Source organism: Ursus maritimus, unplaced genomic scaffold (genome assembly GCF_017311325.1).
Source record: "Ursus maritimus isolate PB19 unplaced genomic scaffold, ASM1731132v1 scaffold_10, whole genome shotgun sequence".
Classification (NCBI taxonomy): domain Eukaryota; kingdom Metazoa; phylum Chordata; class Mammalia; order Carnivora; family Ursidae; genus Ursus; species Ursus maritimus.
In genome coordinates this window covers 31,830,660-31,852,706 of record NW_024423344.1, presented here as the reverse complement: position 1 = coordinate 31,852,706, position 22,047 = coordinate 31,830,660, and positions in this window count along the sequence as shown.

Sequence of the window (22,047 nt, the reverse complement as noted above, 5' to 3'; positions counted from 1 at the left end):
ATATTTTAAAGGTCAATTTCAGAGAACAACAAATGTGGAAAGTATTATTTCAGTTCAGAAAACAACAAATGTGGAAGGTATTATTTCAGTTTCAAGCTCTGTATTGCGAATCATACTCTAAAGTGCTAAGCAAAAAGGCAATGACCTAGTTCTCAGATTTTGATCTGTGAGAAGACCAATTAATAATAAGCTATGTATAAGATATGAGATATCTTCCACAGCTTAGAGAGGAATAAGAATTAATCAGAAAAACAGACATATTTTTTTCCTTCAACCTGTAATATAGCTCCATATGCAAAACTGAAAAATGTAACATACACAAGGGAAAAAAATCTATAAAATCCTGTTTTTAAAATCTAGTAATCTAGTAAACCTTCAAAATCTGGTAAACACACAAGAAGACATTTGCACATCACAAATGTAGTAAAATTGGCTCCTTTTAGTGAATGTAGAGAGATTAGCTAATTATGATAAACAAAAAAGAAAGTGAATTTCAAACCCAAAGAATAGGGTTCTTGACTATCATCACATTTAATGAAATTGTTACAGCAAAAAGCCAAACAGTACGAAGGAAATAGTATAAACACGTTCATACAGTCAGATTTTTTTAAAAAACTCAGCAATTTTTATTCTTTCTTCTAAGAATTTGAGTATAGAATTGTTTAGGTTTGAATTATACATATAATTTAAGGTCCAATCTAAGAAAAATATTGAGAAGAAAACACTCTTGATATTTCAAGAGGAGGAACACAAATTGTCACAGGATCTCTGGTTTTTCTACTACCCTTCATTTTTCCACAACAGAGGTGGAGAGAGTTATCCAATTGGTGAGTATGAAAAGTGAATTTCCAATCATCTAGGGCTTTACCCCTGACTCCATTGCTTTTTCCCCTTAGAAACTGGGCCTTGAAAAGAGAAAACTCATTTTTCACTGTTCCTCCATGTCATAAATAATATAAGGGACAGATTCTGCTTCTGCAAATGGTAAATGCCTGGCTCAATTCAGTGTGGCTACTGGTGGGTAAATCTGTCTTAGAGTGTTCACTTGGGTCTATTTTCCCACAAATATAGACCACATTATCCAATAAAAACTTCATGCATAATAAATATGACATGATATTCTTTATTTATTTACTTGGTTGAGTTGGTTCAGAACTTAAGTAGGGACATGTGCCACTATATCAGATGCCTTCACCCCCACCAGATGTGCATGAAGATGGCAGAGTCCCAGCCACATGGAATAATTTTAGAGATAGTAAGAAATAGAACTAATGTTTAAACCAATCTTATTATTTTACAAGTGAGAAATCCACTGCATAAGGAGGTTAATTAGCATATTTAAGGGCTTACAGTTATTTATTTCATGGCAGAACTATACACTAAACTCCAATTTAATGACCATCAATGTCATGTATTTTAAGGACTCTTTCCAACTTGCTATATCTGAATATCCATGACCTACAAAGCCAAAGATCTCAATTCTATAACTAGTTCCTTTTCTTATTACTTATGCCATTCCATTTTCTTTTCTGTGAAATGATGCTCAAGTTCACAAGGTTATTCTGGAGTAGCAAGGGGTATACACATGAAGAGTACCCTGTAAACTGTTTCATGAGTAAATACCCAGTTCTTACATTATCTCACTATAACTATTTTTTAATTGGAATCAAAATGAGTAAAATATGACTTCTTAATGAATGAATATTTAAAAATATTAGCAGTATTTAGCAATGTTGATTAAGATGATAAAGGATAACCAGATTGTTAATTTTAACTACATAAGATTTTTAAATATATTTATTTGAAACACATAAAAAATTAGAATACACTTTTACAATAATTGGGAAATTATAATTTGCTACATAATTTGTATTCTAATATACTGTATAGATATTTTCCAAGCTTAACAAAACCACAAAAAAATTCTCATTCACACTGTCATCACCAAACCAGTTGCTCTAACTCTTGAATCCTCCTTTCTCAGATACCCTGTTTATCATTTTTACTCCTTTTCTTCCCTTTCTAAACCAGATTATATACATTGACCCAGTAGTACCACCTATTTTTGTTATTATATTTGATAATCATTTTAGTAATGAATACAAATCACAGAAAATCTTTCTCCTTAAATAGAAATGTCCTAAAATGTTTTATCTTACTCTCAATGAATAGTTTGAGAAAAGTAGACAGGTTCAAATGCAAAACTGCCATTTATTCACCCTTCTTTCCAGTTGTCAATCTTACCTGTGAGATGATTGCACTGATGGTGTCTCTGCATATATGATGATATCTCTAATCATAATATCCTTTTTTTAAAAAATCTCACACCAAGCTAAAATGATGTGATTTCAAAGAAATGTCACAAAAGAGACCCATGCTGAATACACTTAACTTTAAATAACTCTTTGCTTTAAAAATGACCAACTATTAAAAATATTTTTAAAAAATTCTGAAGGACAAACTACTAAATTTTATGGATTATTTTGTAAAGTACCTCTTATAACTTTGGTAATTTGTTGAAATTTTTAGAGTTGTCTCAGCAGCGTTCTTTACTTAATGGTGAATCCCAAAACAATCCATGATAATTCTGTCTAGGACATTAAAAAATGACCAACAAAATCCAAAACTGGGTCTCACCAGTGAAATACAGTTAAACACAGTTTAAATATCTCATGCTAACCCTAATTTTGTGATCAACCAAATTAATAGTACTTATTTCAAGGGTGTCAATTGATTTTCATTAATTCATTTGTTTATTCATTGGAACAAATATTTATTGGATGCTTGCTATGTTAGAAATTGACCTCTCCTGAAAGGGAGTAAGGTGTATTCTCACTGCTGCCATCACTATTCTTGGACCATATGCAATGAGTCAGGAAAATTTCTATTATAAGATCACCAATCTATCAAAGCAGCATATTATGTTGTGGCATACAAAGAGTCTCTTAAAATCCTAATATCCAATAATCAATTTCTCTTTTTACCATTTTTCATCTAAGCTTGTTTCCTAAGTGACTCTTCACAAAGTCAGAAATGGCTGCTACATGGACTCAGTTCTGGCTCCACACAACTACCAGGGAACTCACCCTGTATTTCTTCTCCTCCTCTCGTGGCCTGAGATGAAGTCAGAGAGACACCGAAGCCCACCAAGCATAGTCATCTAGGTCATTGTAAGCAACATGGACCTGAATTTAAGCATAATAAAAAGTCACTGACAGCTTTATACAAGATTATGGACATAATTCTTACTGACATGTTTTAAATTATCAATATTTTTAATTTAAATTCAATTAGCCAACATATAGTACTTCATTAGCTTTTGATGTAGTGTTCAATGATTCATTTGTTAAGTGTGATACCCAGTGCTTATCACATCATTTGCCCTCCTTAATGCCCATTACCCAGTTACCCCATCCCCCCATTCACCTCCCTTTCCACAACCCTCAGTTTGTTTCCCTCTCTGATTTCTTCCCATTCAGTTTTCCCTTCCCTCCCCCATAATCCTCTGCACTATTTCTTATATTCCACATATTCAATATTAAAATTTAAAAGTAAATGATGTTTTCTACATAAATGTGTTTATATGTCAGCGAGCAGCAGCAAAGAGTTATATGTTGAAAACAAGCAAATATTTTTCAATTTATTTAATTTCAACATATTAGCATTATAATAGGTACTTTTTTATTTAATATTTAATACATAAATTAACTTCTGAGGCAACATTGGAATCCAGAGACCTCACTTGCCTTCTACTATTTATTTGACTTTGGACAAACTGCTTATCACATCAGAGTTCCTTTTTTTTTTTTTTTATTCCATGAGGGCTTTAACTTCCTAAAATATTGGGCAGCAGAAACCACAGTGAGTGGTCTGATGAGTGAATGAGTAATGTGAAAGATGGGAGACAGTGTAGTCAGCAATAAAAAGAACAGGAGGTGGCCATGAAAAGAGAGAGGTGCCACAGTATCTGAACAAAAACTTGAGAGTGAGTTACTTTTGTGTGTATGTATGTTTTAGGAAGGGAGATACTTAACCATGTTTTATTGTTGATGTGAAGGAATCAGTGTCCAGTCAATGTTTAAAGTCATGAGGGAAAGAGCAGACAATATGGGGGGGATCTTGAATAAACTTTAGGGAACCTCTATCATATTAGTAGGAGGATCACATAAAATAAATAATATTCCCCAGAAATAGTGAAGTTCTCTCTCCAACCATACTCTTATAACATATTCATGACATTTACCAAGTTATGTTTGTATATTTAATGTATATCTCTGAGGTGAAACTGTTAACTTTTTAAAATTTGGGAATTTATTTTACTAATCCTTTTTTTTTTCCTACAACTTAGTATCTCTTTATTACACTGACTAATGATGTGAAAGTGCTATGTGAAACTGTACCGTTCAAATCATTAAATGATAAAATACACATAAAGTGCTTAATGAATCACTGTTGTTTTGATACCTCTAGGACCAAATGTTTACATTCAATGGTTATAGGAATCGTCTTTCCTAGATAACATAAAGGAAAACCACTTTTGAAAGATTGTTTCAAAATTTTTGGCATTTAACAGTTTTCTCTTCATTCTGTTCTCATGTACCCCTTTAAAATAAATTTTAAGATAAAATATTCTAGCTTCTTATTGAAATTCTACGGTGGTGACACAAACAGAATCTTCAACCAGTTCTGTGTTCTGGGCCCAATAAAGATCTTAAAATTCCTAGTTAAGTATCAAATGGGGGAGAAAAGGATTGGAAGCATTCATGATTTTGTTTAACCTGGTGTTGCCATCAGAGATTGAAGAATATGTTCCCCATTGCCAATCAGTTAGGTTTAAAATTTGTGAGTGTGTGGGCACTCAGTTTTAGGCACAATCACTGCTCTTTCCGTAAATGCTCTAATAATGACAATATCAGCAAATAGGCACCAACCATTCTGTTCTCAACAATAGATTATAACACATCACTTTCAAACTCTAAAATGATCAAAATTAACTAGTTCCAGGACACCTGGATGGCTCAGTCTGTTGAGCACCTGACTTAATTTCAGCTCAGATCATGATCTCATGAGTCCTGAGAGCCCTGCATCAGGCTCCGCACTCAGCGGGAGCATGCTTGAGAGTCTCTCTCCCCAGCTCCCTCTACCCCCCCAAATAAATAAATAAATGTTTAAAAAATTAACTACTTCCTTCTTGGCCTTTAGCATAATTAGCTATTTTCCAATGTTCTAAAAGTTCTTAAAGTTATATGTTTCAGATTCTTAAAGATCTAAGAGTTATAGCTTTTCACTTAAATGGAATTGAAAATAGTCCTACTACACAGCAACAAATGAAAACTTTTTTCAATTAAAAATACCACTTTATCCATACAAATATTTTGTTTCCTAATATAGAAAATTATTGGTTTTCAGAATTAGAGCTTTCCCAACAGCATCTAAGGCAAATCATAAATAAAAGATTTTAAATTTTGTTCACCTTTTCAAATACTCAAAAGATACTTGTGATGATTACATCAACCAAAGAGTCAAGAATTCAGTGAAAAATTGGGTTTTAAGGTTTAGATCTTGTAAGACAAAAAGAAAAAAAGGGGTTTTTTTCTTTATAAAGAGGTCTGATTTAATATGAATCTCACTAAGCTTATAGGAGCTTTATTCATATTCAAAAGTGGATCAAATCATATGAATTTCTTTGAACTGATGAAATTAAAAGGAAATGGCCTGCGGGAGAGAACAAGGTACCCATGACTTCTCATCAGTGGTCTAATCAGGAAGGGGACCCGGCAGCAGTTCTAAGCGGCCCACACAATTACTTCTGGAATTTGCTGCCAGTAAAATATCTTTCCATCTCGAATTCAAGTCTGTAATTGTCACTAAATAGAATGTTCGAAGTAGAATACCAAGTGCAAAACATTCCATTAAATGTTTCTTCGTTTATGCTTTGGTATCACCCTCCCACTTTGTTTATGTTTTTACACTAACCATCTTATATACACCCTCAGGCAAATGTGCATGTATCTCAGAATAGTAATACATAAAGTGATATAGTACACATAATTATTACAACATAGCTTAAGTTTATATTTTTAGAGTGTGTAAGAACATGTGAAAAATTCCTCTCCCACAGATGAAATGTTCTTTGATATTCAGTTTTGAAAAGGTTATTAACTCTAATAAAAACTTTAAAGCTAGGGAAACTTTTACAGAATATTCCATCTATATAGTGTTTGACAAACACATATAGGAATAGATTCCAGAAATCCCAGGAAAAGAGGAAACCCTCACCACATGAAAATGTATCACACTGATGAGACAAGGCTTAACCTGGAGCCCATATCCAAATATACACCACAGTCATAGAACTATTAGCCGGATTTTGTGTTCAATTAGAGGATAAGACAAGTCACTTTCCTAGCAAAGGGGTGTGAGATTCAAATTTGATTCAGAACCTCTAACAGAGACAGAAAAATGGCTACACACATCCTACCACTTCTCTCTTATTTTTTCCCCCTCAAGAGGGAAGATGCACAAATTAAATGACAAACTGAAAAGAATAAAAATTATGTTTCCACCTAAGTTAAGATGAGATTCTTTCAACAATGAACAAATATCCACTGAGCCCCTTTTTTTATTTTAAGACTCTCGCCTGGCACCAAGATACAAGGAATATGAGAAAAAAAAATGACAAATACTTCCTGCTATGATCAATTTTTCTAGAATGCAGATATATAAATGCTACCTTTGAATTTGGGGTACTATATAAGCACTTAGTCTAACTTGGATTATGGAAGAGAGTGAAGTTGGAAGGATACCTGGTAAAAGAAAGAAATGACGTAAGTTAGCCTCTTAAATTACTCTGGCATCTTTACTCAGTTTGAACCTTGTTCAAATAATTCTAAAAGCCTATAGTCTTCCTTCTGTCACATTCTGTTTGTTTCTCTAAAATATTTCTTTTCTATTCCGTGAATTAATCAAAACTTTTTTATATTAGCTGGATGTTTCCTTAGTTATTAAATTGTGTATTTTTCTGTAAAGTGTGAAGCCACATTGATCACCAACTGCTGAGAAGAAGGAATAGTAATAGAGACAACATTCACACCTCTGTAGCCAACCCCTCTCTCTTCTAGGAAGCCTCATCTATCAGGGAATAACATTTCTCAACTTAGTGTAAGGACACCTATGGTCCCTTCCATCCAACAACACAATCCCTTTTGCAAATGGAATAAAAGAAAAAACATAATCATGGAGAAAGACCATAGAGTGTCAATAAATATGTAATAATTGAATCCTTAAATAAGAAATTGACAAATTTACAGGATCTCTTGTATTCTTTCTAAGCCTTAAGTTGAATCTACTGAGAAAATCACCCTGATCCAAATCTACCTCAGTCCTTGAAACATCACTTACAGTGGAAGCTCATCCAGTCCCCTAATTCTCCAGAGTTCAGATTAAGATGTTGTCCTGTCACTGGGTCACAAACTGGGGAATTCTCCACATGAAATATGAAACTGGCCCCCATATATGGAGGGCAAGAAGAAACGAAAGAAAGAGGCAGGCCACTCCAGATTGGTTGGTGGCAGTTTCCATAAGCTAGGAAACTTACATACTACACTTGCCTTGGATAGCCACAAGACAAGCAGGTCTCTGCAAAGACCCTCCAGAATCTTCACTCGCCAGAATTTTCACAGTTCATAAAGAAGCCTTAACTTGGTTCAGTCATGGGGGCTCAATAACATCTTACTTTCTCAAAGCTATGTCATTAAAATAGTTCCAAGTGTGGGAAGGGTAGGCAGAATGTACATTCCAAGGACAGGAAGAGATGAGGAGTTTCCAAATGTCTGGGGCCAGCTCATGAGTCAACCAGTGCTCACATCCTCAAGATGACCTCTTCCAATACCTGCCTACCAAAACTAAAATCAAGATCAAAGATCTCAGGAATGATCCCCGGGCTCCTGTGTGCTTTCCTTGAGTCACCCATATTGTCAGTGTAATTTTTTGCTTCATATTTATCTTTCTGCTCTGATTTCTACTCCATGGAATTACTAGTTACCTTGCCTTCCCCAGTCTTCTACACTGCAACCTCTTCCTGAATCCTGCTCTGCCCCACATTCTTTGCCCATCCTGACACACCCATGCACACAGACATAAACATAGACACATATGTTAGGACATGACAGGTTCAATTAGAACCTTTAAGAGCTAGATCTTGCTCTTCTTATTTTTCTCCCCATTCTACTCTGCACATACTGTTATGGGTCCTTATATGAAATAACCTATTTCTCAGAACCTCATTTCAGTTAAATGTCCCAGTCCCCTCACCTTGCTCTGTAAATCCTCATATAGCTATGTACACCACTAGGGAACCCTTTCTTACTATTTGTGCAAATTTAATTTTTATTTGTCATTTGTATAATCTTATTTAACATGATTTACTAAGTGCTTTCTATATGCCAGGAATTTCTAAAGACCTTATATTCATCATTTTTTCCTCTAGTATATTCCTAGCAGATAGGATGGCACATAACACATATGCCTAATTAATATTTGTTGAATGATAACATGACGTTACCCCAATTTGCAGGAGTAAAATTGACTTAGAGACATTAGACAACTTGATCAAAAGGCAGAACTCTTTGGACTCAGCTTCCTTTTCAAAATTAGTCTTTGCAGCTGCAGTTGTTATCCCAGCTCTCTATGTCGACTACTCTTGGGTTGTTCTTTTGTTTTTCATGTTTAAGGTCACACCATGACAATATCTTTCCTTTTTCTCCGATTTTACAAGCAAAAGCTATAAGGAATGTAATCATTTAACTGCACAGAACCATGCATGTACCTTGTGAATCAGGATATTATTTTAAAATATTATCTAATATATTTTCCTTCTCAATAATTTTAGCTGCATTTTTACCATTAAGTCTAAACTAATTTATCCAACTATAAACATACAATTTTTTCTGCAATTCACTGCATAGAAATTATAGGCCAGTTAAAAAGAATAAGCTGAGAGTCATTACCCTAGAGAGGAGTATAAAAAGAAACTAGAAAGAACCAAGACTCAAACTTATGGCACTGAGTTCCAAAAGAAATTTGAGAAACTGATTAAATGAAGCTAAAGAGAGAAAATATAATAAATGACAAGCAGGAGTATACTTTTTAAATAAATGGCCCTCAATTACTTTCCTTTATATAATGATTTACCATTGATAATTTTTCATTTACTATTACACAGAATCATATCATCTGAGCTCTTCCAGGGTACATGTGTGTACATGCATGTATGTGTGTGTGTATACATTTCATTTGCCGAATTTTGTATATACTTTAGAATTCTTTAATAAACTTATTTTTATCTTTTAATGAAATTTCATTTTTAATAAATAATTATAGTGCTAAACTTGAATTTTCAATGAGGAATTAAATTCTATTTAAACTTTGAATTTTAAAATCTATAACATCACAATTTTTAATCTATATCACATTATTAAATCCAAAATTAAACATATAAACTTTTTTTCTCCCATCATCCTCTGTAGGATAAAGATTGAGAATTCAAATTTAATTTATGAAAAATAGGTCTCTGGATTTCAACATTGAGACTATGAGGTTTATGTATTCATGGTCTTGTAATTTGAAGAGATTAAAAGTAATGATAAGAGAACCCTTTTGAATTATTAAATAGAAATATTTTTCCAAAAGTTCTAAATCATATACTCTGTATATGGCGAAAGAATATTCAGAAATAGTATTCTGAATAGCCCAGATTCCACTTAGCAAAATGCAATTACATATACTTACCCCCCCCCTTTATTTTACAGGGCAGATAGAAAACCTAAAAGAAAATGTTGTCAGTTAAGTATCTGCCTCTGGCTCAGGTCATGATCCCAGGGTCCTAGGATCAATCCCCACATCAGGCTCCCTGCTCAGCGGGGAGCCTGCCTCTCCCTCTCTCTCTTCCTGCCACTCCCCCTGCTTGTGCTCTCTCTCTGTTAAATCAATCAATCTATCTATCTTAAAAAAAAAAAAGTAAAACAACAACAACAAAATAGTGTCTAAGCTAAAAGAGGTAAGGCTATTAGGCTTTCTTAATTCATCCCAGGGTAGTGTTCATTCAGAGACAACTCCTACATTTCCATCTGCAAAATCACTGTAAGATAGTATGTATAAAAAACGATAATCCAGAAATACTTTAAAAGCTTCTTTATTAATGACAGTTTGACTTTGACCACATACTCTATGATGTAGGAAAGGATACTGATATTTGAAAAAAAAAAAAAATACCCCAGTCATAAAGGCAAAAACAAAGGATGGTCATATCAACTTCTAGTTTACCTGAAAAATAAAAGTCAGTGAACATAATTCTGGTAGTTTAAGTATTACTAATAATATTAAACTTTTTTATGTGTGCTACAATTTTAAATATATGTTTACAGTATGTCAATACTATAATTAGAGAAGCTATCAGTCAATATGACAGTGTTTATGTCCTTGCAGAGGTCTCCCAGCTAATAAATATCAGATCCATCACTGGAATCCAGGGTCTTCTTTTACTAAACCATGCTCCCAGATTAAGTCTCTGAGTTAAGAAAGGATTTTTTTTAATCACTAAGGGAACTCTCTCTTAATCACATTCCTGCCAATCTTCATTTCCTTCATGGTACATATAATCACCTGTAATTTTTTTTTAATGTATAGCTAGAAAATGTACTCCATAAATGTGGTACCATGCCCACTCTGTTTTCTATTATCTTGAAGAATCCATAATCTGAAGTAGACACCTCTTAAATTTGCCTGATTAAATAACAAATGCAAAGTCCATTTGTTTTGCTTTTTCTTTTCTTTCCTTCCTCTTTCTTTTTTTCTTTCTTTTTTCTCTTTCTCTTCTTCATTCTTTTTTTTTTTTTTTTTTTTGGTAAAAGAACAGTCTAGCATATTTCTATTCACAACTTAGTTTCACTACTAGAAAAAGAAGTCATGAGAAAATATATGTTTTGGTGTAGTAGAGGAAATTCTGGGAAAATACATGTTTACAGTTGTAGGAACAGTGAAGGGTCTGAGATTTTACCCTACACACAAGCTAACAATTTAGCCTGCCACTGTTTCATAGATGTTGACAGAAGCCACAAGACTCCTAGGTTAGAGGAAAAGGAATTTATTACACATGGCACATCAGGCAGCATGAGCTTCAAGATCCCTTCAGTTCCCCATACTGCCCAAGACCCATAAGATGGTGCATAGAGGTCTAAATTCTGCACAGTGATGTGTGTCATAGCAGAGGAACCACAATCTTAGGAAACTTATAAGGGGGGTTGCTGGCAAAGTGGCAGACATTACCTTTAGTTTCTTCTTTAGAAAATAAATTTGCTATCTTCCCTGGAAGGATATTCTATCTCTATCACTTGGGGCTGTTTGCTATACAAACATCCTTGGGAAGACAGTCCTTACAAAGTTAACAATGCCATGCATAAATCCAAGAAATGAGAGGATTACTGTGTTCAAAAATAGTCAGAATCAGATAAAATATTGCAGATTTATATGTTCTTTAATTTTACTCAGGATTCTTTTCCTTTTGATTAGCATGAGTTGGTATGCATTTAAATTATAAAAGGTATGCCCCAATTTGATAAAGCTCTTGTAATATCTCAGACACTACAAAATGAACAATGTTTCAAAAGTGTTTGTGTCTCTGGGGTGCCTGAGTGGCTCAGTGTGGCGTCTGACTCTTGATTGGGCTCAGGTAGTGGTCTTGGGGTCCTGAGATTGAGTCTCACCACAGGCTCTGTGCTCAGGGCGAAGTCTGCTTGAGATTCTTTCTCTTCTTCTTCCTCTGCTCCTCCCCCTGCTCGCTCTCTCTCTCTCTCTCTCTCTCCCTCGCGCGCGCAAATAAATAAAGAAAATCTTCAAAAAAAATGCTTATGTCTCCCTATTTACATTTTTTCTGTTCTCCATTGTATGGATCTAATCTTTATAGCTTTTTAAACCTAGTGAGTAGTCTCTTTAGCAATTTTCCAACAGAGACTATGTCACTTTCTGTGTTTTAGATTCAGATATCTATGAATAAATAACCTTAGTAAGACACACTTCCAAAGTCAGTGTTGGTAAAATTCTTTGTAGATGAAAAACTGTTGATTATCGCTGTGCCAAATACTCAATGTGCCTCACCCCCGTTGTGATGACCTAACCAAAGAAATGAAACAAGAGAGGAGGTTCAAATTTCATTTGATCAGAGTGAATGAGAATGGGAATAGAGGTAGGGAATAAACTGACCACTTATGAGTGGAAAGAATTATTTAAAATATTAGTAATGTATATTCAATAGATTCAAGAATAAAAAAATTCCCAGTATCATATTTCTCATACAAACTATTACAATACAATGAAAGGAGCAATATTTAAAAGTCAAAAAACTTAAACAATTTTGTGATGCAGATATTTATGCACATAAATGGCATCAAAGAAAGACATGGCATATACTTTGAAAATTCTGTGTCAAAGCGTATATGAATACTTTTTTAAGAGATTATAGCTTTCCTACATTGGAGAATCCATTTAGTCAAGAGAGGAAGTAATTTAATTGATTTAGTAAAAAGAATATGAACATATGATCATGAATGAATTAAACAAAAAGTTTTAAAAAGTAAGCTATGATAGGCGCTTCTAAAGTAAATGAAACTGAAATGAAGAAAAGTCTAAAGTGTTTTAACCTAAAGCCTACCTAAAACTCTTACCATCAAATTAAGCTGGCATAGTAAGCGATGGATGAAGCAGAGGGTCCTAATATAAGATCTCAAGTAATCATAATATGAAGAAGGAAAAATATGCTTTAAAAGAGGGAAATAGGCAGGATACAATATCAATGCTCAGAAATCAGTTGCATTTCTATACATGAGCAATGAGACTGAAGAAAGAGATATTAGGGAATCGATTCCATTTACAGTAGCACTAAAAAATCATATGATATCTCAGAATTAACTTAACCAGAGAGGTAAAGGATCTATATTCTAGAAACTACAAATCATTGTTGAAAGATATTGAAGAAGACACAAAAAGATGGAAAAACATTCCATGCTCATGGATCGGAANNNNAATAAACATAGTTAAAATGTCTATGCTACCCAGAGCAATCTACACTTTCAATGCCATCCCGATCAATATACCAATGACATTTTTCTAAAAGCTGGAACAAACAAGCCTTAAATTTGTGTGGTACCAGAAAAGACCCCGAATCGCCAAGGAAATGTTGAAAAGGAAAAACAAAGCTGGGGGCAACTACATCCATGGATCATATATTCGTCTAGAAACACAAAGGAGCAACTGTGGCAGGAACTCCCCAGAATGCTGCATCATGGGACTTGGCCCAGTGTTAGGGCAGACCATTCTTCCCAACTCTTAGTTTCCAGAAGAGCATTGCCTGAACACTCCTGATCTCTTTCTCTTCCTTCTTCACTTACTGCTTCCTGTCGGAGGAGATATTATCTGAATGGTAAAAATGAGGGAAAATACATGAAACAGGCATGACCTTACTCCTCCTTCCTTTCTCGTTGCAAACCACCCTACTATCTGAGAGCACAATTTGGACCAGACTCCAAGTTTAGCATTGAAGGTTCTGTCCTTGCAGAATACTACTGTGGTGTTACAGTGCCTACTGTAGCTGGACAGGTACATCTGTCTAACCCTGGATTTCATCTAGCAAGCTCATTTGTCCCTCACACTAAGCTATTTCCCCCAAGCTACTCCTTATCAGGAATAAAGGCAATATTTTTTTAATTTTAATTTAAATTCAATTTAGTTAACATATACTGTATTATTAGTTTCAAAGGTAGAATTTAGTGTTTCATCAGTTGCACTCAACACCCAGTGCTCATTATTTCAAGTGCTCTCCTTAATGCCCATCGCCCACCTACCCCATCCCCCCACCAACCTCCCCTCCAGCAACCCTCAGTTTGTTTCCTATAGCTAAGAGTCTCTTATGGTTTGCCTCTCTCTCTGTTTTCATCTTATTTTATTTTTCCTTCCCTTCCCCTATGCTCACCTGTTTTGTTTCTTAAATTCCACATACAAGTGAAATCATACTCAGCCATCAAAAAGAATGAAATCTTGCGATTTGCAACAACGTGGATGGAACTAGAGGATATTACGCTAAGCAAAATAAGTCAGTCATATAAAGGCAATGTTTTGTACTCTGCTTTATAATTCAACTGCTTCAGAACTTGGGTAGGGAAGATGGTTCTATTTATTCTCCTCCTCAAAATCTCAACTCCTTGATGAAGTCCCAAAAATTCGTTTTTTCTTTTGTTTCCCTTGTCTTTGGAGACATGTCATGAAAGAAGTTGCTGTGGCTGATGTTGAAGAGGTTATTATGCTAAGTGAAATAAGTCAAGCAGAGAAAGACAATTATCATACGGTTTCACTCATTTATGGAACATAAGAAATAGCAAGGAGATCGGTAGGAGAAGGAAGGGAAGAATGAAGGGGGGGTAAACAGAAGGGGGAAAGAACCATGAGAGACTATGGACTCTGGGAAACAAACTGAGGGCTTCAGAAGGGAGGGAGGTTAGGAATTGGGATAGGCTGGTGATGGGTATTAAGGAAGGCATGTACTGCATGGAGCACTGGGTGTTATATGCAAACAATGAATCATGGAGCACTACATCAAAAACTAATGATGTACTGTACGGTTACTAACTAAACATAATAAACATTTAAAAATAAATAAATAAAAATAAAAGAGGGAAATAATAAGTGGAAGTGAGTCTCCTTTGCATATTAATAAGGAGAAAAGAAAAAGTTTACAAACCAAAATTTAGTCACCTGATATAATAAGTGCATAACATCAGGCAATGAATGATTAAATGGGAATCTATGGAACTAGGAGATCTATATAATAATAGGTTAATTACCAATGAGCCTTTTAGTCAGAAAGTTTCGAACGGAATCAATTTCAGAGTGCAAACAGGAATCATTTACACTGGCACCATGAGCTGTTTTAGTAGTTGTTTTGTCTTGTTTTCCCTTGGTAAATGCACAAATGCAACTATCCACTAGTAAAATAGAATTGCTGTTCACTATGTAACTACAGCAATTGCTACAACCAACTCCTTAGTGAATAAGTGACTCCTCTTCAAGGATAAATTTACATTAAAACATTCCCATTGCCAAGGAAATGACTGTCACTATGCTTTCAGAATATGAAATTTATGAAAATAATCACTGATTCCCCTATTCACATCATAGCCAAGTGTGAATATAAGCCGAGAACTCTGCTGGGGAGCAGAGTCCAGGGACATAAAAGTTTTTCTAAAATGTAAAACAGAAAAGTTAGGTAATCTCTAACTTTACTTCCTACTAAAAAATAAATCCAGAATATGACAATTCATAGTTAGACCAGTAGTTATAACTAATAGCAAGATATGAACAAGATATAGTAATAATTGACAGAAAGAAAATGCAGGTATTCTACAGCTAGGAGAAATAGGGTAGACATGAGTTTTTATATGGTCATAGTATCCTCTAATTCTCCTTTCAAAAGTACATAATGCTTTCAACTATTGTTAAAAGATTCTCTTCCATAAGCTCAATGAAGGCACAGACTATCCCCATTCTTTCCATTGCCATACAACAAATAACAATAACTATTTCATAGAATTTTAGGGGTTTTTTTTCATTTGTTCATTTTGGTTTTGGTCAACAGTGAGATGCACAATAAAGCTCAATGGGTTTTGACCAATGTGTTCAACCATGCAATGCACACCTCTAACAAGATATGACAAATTTCTAGAGAGTTACTTCATTTACCTTTCCAATCAACACTTTCCTTTTATGGTTACTTTTCTGAATTGTCATTACATAGTTTTGTGATTTTTAGACTTTGTATTTGAAAAGCATCTGATAGTACCTTTTTATGTATTGCTTCTTCAGCTCAACGTAATGTTTTAGCAACTGAACTATGATTTTGCATGCATCACAAGTCACAAGTGCATTCCTCTTTATTCTTCACTAGTATTCCATTAGATAGGTATTCCAATACTTATCAACCTCTGGTTGATAGGCTTACTAGATATATACTGCTATATATAAGAAAGGGAAAAAAATAAAAATAAACAAAAAACCCTGAAGAAGTTAATTGCTAGCAGACCCATCTTTCAAGAAATGTTAAAATAAGTTCTTCAGGTAGAAGGAATGATATGAATCAGAAATTTAAATCTACATAGAGAAATGAAGAACATCAGAAGAAGAAAAAATAAAAGTAAATAAAATAATTTTTCCTGGGGCTCCTGGGTGGCTCAGTCGGTTAAGCATCTGCCTTTGGCTCACATCATGATCCCAGGGTCCTGGGATCTAGTCCCACAATGGGCTCCCTGCCCCGCTGGGAGTATGTTTCTCCTTCTCCCATTCCCCCTGTTTGTGCTTCCTAGCTCTCTCTCTATTTCTCAAGTAAATAGATAAAATCTTTAAAAAATATATATTTTCCTTATTCTTAACAGATCTAAAAGGTAACTTTTTAAATTAATAATGAATTAATTAATTAAATTAAGAAATCAGTAGCAGAAATATAGTGTGAGCTGCAAATAGCAATTTTCTCCAAAGTATACACTATGCAAAGGGGGGGGGGGTTAAAGAGTTAGTGGAGACATCTGAAAATACTACCTTAGCCCGATGATCAAGGTTAACATCAACAATAATAAGTCATGCTCATAGTATGTACCTTTGAAATTTTGTGATGAAAATGGAACTTTACCTTTGTATCCTTCCTCCCAAAAAGCCATAGCCCTAGTCTAATCATAAGAAAAACAACAGACAAATACCAATTGATTGACATTCTACAAATTACCTGGCTATTACACTTCAAATCTCTCAAGTCATCAAACACAAGGAAAGCCTGGAAAATGGTCACGACCCAAAGGAGCCTAAGGAAATATGGCAACTAAGGATAATGTGTTTTCCTGGATAGGATCCTGGCGCAGAGTAAAGACATAAGGGAAAAAGCTGAGGAAATCTAGAGAGGAATAATTTAATTTTAAGGTATTGACATTGGTTCATTTATTGTAACAAATTTATCATATAAATTGAAGATGTTAATAATGGAGGAAACTGGGTATGAGGAATATGGAAACTCATTGCCCTATCTTTCCTTTTTTTCCCTGTAAATCTAAAACTTTCCTGGAATCAAGTTTATTTAAAATATATTGATTATCTCACAGAATATTTAAAAAATTTTGAGTCAAAGTAATGAACATACCCATTACCTTTCAAATTTTCATTGTGTCCCTTTATGATTTCCTACACTGCCCTCTCTCCATTTTCAGGCAATTACTAATATGCTTTCTGTTACTACGAACGAATTAATTCAAAGTTTCCTGTTGTGTATAAATTAAATGCTATGGGGTGTGCCCTTTTTGGTCTGGTTTCTTTCATTCAGCATAATCACTTTGGGATCCAGTCATTTAATTATATGTATCAACAGTTCAGCTCATTCTTTAGTGTTTCTTAATTACATTATTTATATGGATGCGCCACAGTTTTTCTATCCATTAAAATATTCACCTATTAGTGGGCATTTGGAGTTTGGGGATATTACATATAAATCTGTTAGATACATCACTGTACATGTTTCTATATGTGTATATGTACTTTATTTCCCTTTGATAAATACTCAGAAGTAAAATGACTGCATTATATGCATATACATTTTTCAAATGACTAATGACGTTCCAAATCTTTTTATGTGTTACTTGCTCTCCATTTATTTTCTTGAGCCAGGTGTCTGTTCAAATCTTTTGCTTATTTTTTTTACATTGGGCTGTATTTTCTTGTTATTCATTTTAGTAAGGTATGACTGACATAGAACATTATATTAGTTTCAAGTGTACAACATGATTCAGTATTTGTATATACTGTGAAACAATCACCACAATAAGTCTAGTTAAGATCTGTCACCATATATAGTTACAAAAACTGCTTTCTTATGAGAACTTTTAAGATTTACTTTCTTATAAACTTTTAAATGTACATTATAATATACATTATAGTATTATTAACCATAGGCACCATACTATATATTACATCCCCAAGACATACTTATTTTATAACTGGAAAGTTGTACATTTTGACCATCACCTATTTCGTCTACCCACCACTCCCTGCCTCTGGCAACCAACAATCTGTTCTCTGTATCAGAGCTTTTTTTTTTCCTCATCTGTATAACAGTAGAAATTATAATGGGTAATAGTTTCTTGTTTTAAATCTCTATTGTTATTTCATGATGATATTGGGGAATAGAGGACTTTCCCATCAAATCCATCTCATATGAAACAACAAATATGATTGGAAGTCATCAGAAACAATTTTTATTCAAAAAAGGTCATAAGCAGAGTAAGTAGACCTTACCACTTTGAAATAGGTTCTGGATCAAATAAATTCTTTGAATCTACCCTCTGAAATTTCAGGTTTCCAGTTTTGTTTGAACACAGAGACAAAAAAAAAAAAAAGAATTTTCTTGACAAGCATAAAACTGAAATAACATAATCAGAGGACTCAAACCACCAGAGTAGTATCTAAATACAGTGTGTACTTGTTTTACATAGAAAAATAAGGTTAGCCTCTTCTAACATTTGTTTGTGTCCTGAAATTTTTACTCTATTTTTGTTTTAAAATAATAAAAAGGGGTCCCTGGGTAGCTCAGTCAGTTAAGGATCTGCCTTCAGCTCAGGTCATGATCCCAGGGTCCTGAGATGAAGCCCCTGCTTTTCCTCTCCCTCTGCCTGCCACTCCCCCTGCTTGTGCTCTCTCTCTCTCTGTCAAGTAAATAAATAAAATCTTTAAAAAAAGAAAAATAAAATAAAATAATAAAAAAATTAGGCTTTGCTAGTGAAGAATATGCCTTCTGACTATTGACAGTAACCCATTATTAACACACTTAACCAGAAACACAATAATTCTAAGATCTTCCAGATATTATATGAAATCACAGATAAATGGGCAAAGAAATAATCAAGCAGATTTTACCATTGAGTGAATATGACATTTGAGGCTACTTGTATCCTCCAAAATAAAAACTTCCTTAATGATTCAGCCAAAATCTTCTTGTAGACATAGGGCTTCCAGTGTTAAATTGGTTGACCAACCTTCAATGTGATGAGTATGATAAAATAAAAATCAATTGTTACATTGAGATGGAGACCTACGATTATATTTTTTATATTTGAACGTCAAAGGTATCATTTATTGATTCTCAACACAAAGCCACTGAGGAAAAATCAGTTTAATATTTTTTGAAATTACTAAAAAAACAAACTAGCTCAAATGACTTTTACCAAAAAATATCATTGTATATCATCGCATTATTCATGTTTTCTAAATTAGATATACAGCATGTTCTTGCACTTGAGTGTAATTAACATAGCAAGTAACTTTCTTTGTAATTAAACTTTCATTGTTTTTTATTAAAATGTTGATAGGTGTGGTACATTGTGCCTTCACTTTTAACTTCTCCCTTTTGTTTTCTGGCAGCAGGCAAGGTGTCTTGCTGTCTCTGTAATATTAATGGTTGAACACTTCTTGCAAAGAATGGAATATAGTGTGCTATAGGAATTGCATACAAAATCTTCAGTGAATGGAAAAAAGACTCTGGGACCTTGGATGTCAGTTCCAGGAGAGACAAATTTACAGGTATAACAATCTGTCTTTTAAAACTGACGTCTAAGGTCCTAGAGGCTTTTCCCCTTCACTAAGGATTTTTCATGCATTTCCTACAATATGAAAAAACTGTGAGTGTAACATTTAGACATTTTTCCTGCACATAAAATGGACATCCTGGTTCTGTTCTAGGTCCATACACAAAATGTTATTTAATATTAGATTAAAACTTTATCTTTAATTAAAAAAACAGACTTCTACACCTCTGCAATAAAGAAGTCTTAAAAGCTTGCTCGGCAATTTCATATTTCACCAGGAACTAATAACAAAGCAGCCATCTGCCCTTGTAGCTCAGCAGGCACCAAGTGAGGTATGTTCTCTTTGGGGCTCACTTGAAGGGGTACGGTTATCACTCAGAGAACTGCAGCACAAATACAAATGACTTGCATCAGTGGCCTGAAGGGCTAAGTGAGCTTTTCAAAGTGACATTTGCCATGAAATATCTAGGGTACTGATGAAAAATAATAACTGTGGTTCAAGGCTAAAATATTGGACAACACAGTACTAGGGGAATTATGCTAAAACTGTTGGAAATGATATTAAAGTACTGATCAATCAATAGGGTCATGTAGGTACAAGGGCTGATTCCACTTACAAAGTAATAATTTCTTTTCGAAGATTCATTTCTGTTTAGGACCAAAATGACATTACTTTGTCAGATTCAAGCAAAAGAGTATAACAATTTGGATTCCACCAATCCATGAGTATGGTATACATCACTTGATTTATTTAGTCTTACTTTTCTTTTAGCTATGTTTTGTAATTTCCAGTCTATAGGTCTTATACGTATTTAATTGTATTCATCACCAAATATTTCATGTTTTGGATACTGTTGCATATAGTACTTTTAAATTTTAATTTCATGTTTCATTGCTAGTAATGTATCTTAACAGTGGTGCCGTTTACCCATAAATACATACTTTTCATAATTCAGTGACCTATACACTTAAAAATGGTGAATTTTATTGTATGTAAAGTATGGCTATAAAGTTAGTTCAAGAATAGTTCTGATAGGGGCACCTGGGTGGCGCAGTCATTAAGCGTCTGCCTTTGGCTCAGGGCATGATCCCAGCGTTATGGGATCGAGCCCCACATCAGGCTCCTCCGCTATGAGCCTGCTTCTTCCTAAATAAATAAAATCTTAAAAAAAAAATAGTTCTGATAAGGTAGTACTTCTTTATAGGATTTTGCCGACAAGTGAGATGATTCTTGTAACACGCTTATTACGCTTCCAAACAAAAAATATGTACTTGACAAAAATGAGCTATTATTATTTTTGAATTCTGTATTGATACTTATTTTCTTTACCATAAGTTAAATGGTCATTGTAATATTCATACTTGGGAATTCATACAGAATATTATTTGCATATATAAACATGATATATTACTGGACATTTTAAAACTATTTTAACTTTATTGACATAAGATCCTGTAAAGACAGGAAATGTCATTCCTTGGTTTAATCCTGTAATCTGAGCCCTTTGAAATTATTCTTGGTTTTGTACTTTTAATGTTCCTGTTCACATCTCGGTCTTGCTTGCCCAGAATTCAACACTGTTTCACTTCTGACTTAATAACAGTTATGCTCAGAAAATTTTCATTTGTGTGCTGTACTCACATTTTTCCTCAAAGTTATTTGGTGACACAAAATACCTCCTAGTCTAATCTTAGAATAGGGTAACTGTGTAGTATTAGATACCAAGTTTTGTTGTGTTCATGTGCTTCACCATTTACTATTACATCAAATGTCTCTTCTTCCATCTACCACATTCTTGGCAGTAGATATTCAAATCCCTCTTGGGTGTACTTACCTCTATGCAATATTAATTATGGTAATAAAATAGGAGTAATAGTAATAATTAGATATATAATGTACTGCATGGCAGGCAGTTCTAAGTGTTTTCTATATGTAGACCATTTAATCCACAAAACATGTATGAATTGGGTACTAATTATACTCTTATTTGCAGAATAGTTAGGACAGTGATTAAGTGTTTTCCTAACTTCTCATCTCATAATATTTGGGCAGCTTTAAACGAAGAGAGTCTGAGTCCAGTAGCCAGGATCTCAAACATTATATTATTTTACCAACCATTCAAAATTCTCTTTTTAAATAAGATGAGTAACTTTAGTTACAATGAATTATGGGACTTAAATGATCCATGGTTAAATCAGTGCATTTTATATCCTCAAGCTAAAACATAATGATGGACATTGATCTTATATTTTTAATATTTAAGTTCAAGGTGACTATGTATTCAAAACTCACTTTCAAACTTACATGATATAGCTTCACAATCTACCTTTAAAATGTTAGTCCTCCTTGGGCAATTAACTTGGTTTCCAAGTAAGAGTGCAT